This window comes from Pseudophryne corroboree, chromosome 4 (genome assembly GCF_028390025.1).
Source record: "Pseudophryne corroboree isolate aPseCor3 chromosome 4, aPseCor3.hap2, whole genome shotgun sequence".
NCBI lineage: Eukaryota > Metazoa > Chordata > Amphibia > Anura > Myobatrachidae > Pseudophryne > Pseudophryne corroboree.
In genome coordinates this window covers 80,273,546-80,275,412 of record NC_086447.1, presented here as the reverse complement: position 1 = coordinate 80,275,412, position 1,867 = coordinate 80,273,546, and the positions used below count along the sequence as shown (strand labels likewise).

At 37.2% G+C, this 1,867-nt stretch overlaps 1 pseudogene; it reads left to right on the top strand.

The window, feature by feature from the left end:
• Positions 1–291: 291 nt before the first annotated feature.
• Positions 292–410, top strand: LOC134912337 (5S ribosomal RNA; annotated as a pseudogene).
• The last annotated feature ends 1,457 nt before the right edge of the window (positions 411–1,867 follow it).

Below are 1,867 nucleotides of genomic sequence, written 5' to 3'. Positions count from 1 at the left end.
TCGGATCCTGACGAACTAACCTTTAAGGGTATTGAACTAGTTTCATTGGGCGAGAGAGGCGGTGATCTTTCCAACCGTTTATCGAAGAGAGAAATGTTCTGGATTTTTGAACTCAATACCATGCATCCAGATGGCTTCAATGAAGGCTATGAAATAGCCCCCTTTCTATAACGTAAGCCGACAGTAATTATTTTTCCGTTCTAGGCCACTTATCCCTATTTCCTGCAACTTCTACCTATATTTACTACTTCTACCACGTTGTTATTACGATACCTCCAAATACCACGCCAATACTACAGCCATACCACACTGGAGATGCCCAATTCCGTTCGATCTTGGAAGCCAAGCAGTGTTGGGCCCAACTAGTACATAGATGGGGAACCATCATGGAAGATTGGGTGCTGTAACTTTCTTGAGCAAGGTGCCAAGAGGTTCTTATAATAACTCATATCTTTTCATCACTATGGGTACTTCGGTATTAATACGCTTTCAGTTTTAAACTAGTTTTTTAAAATAATTTTTTGAGATAATTTTTTTATATAAAAATTCACTATGCTACCTCCTGCACTATGTTGGACATGAAGTATGTCTGCTGCTATACCATCTTCAATAGGAGAATGGTAATTTTCATACTTACCACCAGTTTTATGACTAGAAACAATAGCACTATCAACCCTGACTATATTATAAACATCAGTGTCTTCTTGTTAATTTCCAGCAATACATCTAAATGTACTGGATGTTTTAATTATGTCCATACTTGGGACTTAATATATCATTAACCCTAAGTAGAAATATGTAATGTCTGCACAAAAATCTCCTGCACAATAATCTCCGTCTGAAACTTATTTCCCTTTATTTTCCGGTCCTATATTGATTTCCATTATGAAAAATCTGATCCAAAATAGCCGTCGCAACTACAAATAAATGTCTGTGGAAATGAACTCCAGTAAAATGGCCGCCGCTACAACACAGACGTTCACCAGTCTCTGTTACTAGAAGGAAGAACAGGCGCATGCGCAATGGATGCCGGACACGGACCGTTCATAACACACACTCGGCACATGCGCAGTGAAGTTTGCCGGATACTGGAAGCGGGGCGGACGTGACGTCACCCGCGATCCGGACCGGAAGTCCGGGACTCTGAACTCAAACAATGTTTTTAAGAACTTTAAATACATAAAATAAGTTATCAAAATAGCGGTTTCACTAAGCCTGGCTATAATATGCTTTTAGGAGTACTTTTACCTTGTTTTAAGTATTTCAATCAATTCATGAAATCTGACACCTGTTAATTGACAGGAAGTGATGTAGCTATCACTTCCTTACCAATACAGGTATATATAGATGAGCTGTCCCATTTGTTTGTCACCCCTTGATGAAGTCCAGATAGGATGAAACGCGTTGGGTGCTACGATACATACCCTCTCAAAAAGCTAAGAATCCTATTTTTATACCTTTTATGCTGATCTTATGTCCAATTTTCTATTTTTAGGACGTATTTTTCTCTTGTCTAATTTTTAAGTTTGTATTACTATTCTTATACTAACTTATGTCTTATACACAATTTTAGTAATATTTCGGGCTCTTTTTAATTAGAGCCATTTTTTATTTTGATTTATTGGTGCTTACTAGATTTAATAAATAAAAAAACATTTTCTTTTAAATTTGGGTCTCCTATTAATATCGGACACCACAGGTCGCTTTAAACCACCTTATTCCTTTCTCCATTTACATTGTACATGAAGCACCTTACCAATGCTTCTTTCTTTAAGGTGTAGCTGACGCCCAAGTAATACTAAGGGAGTGTCTAGAAAAAGGAGACTTTTTGTTTGTAAACAACCTGGACTACATTCTAGTATAAATT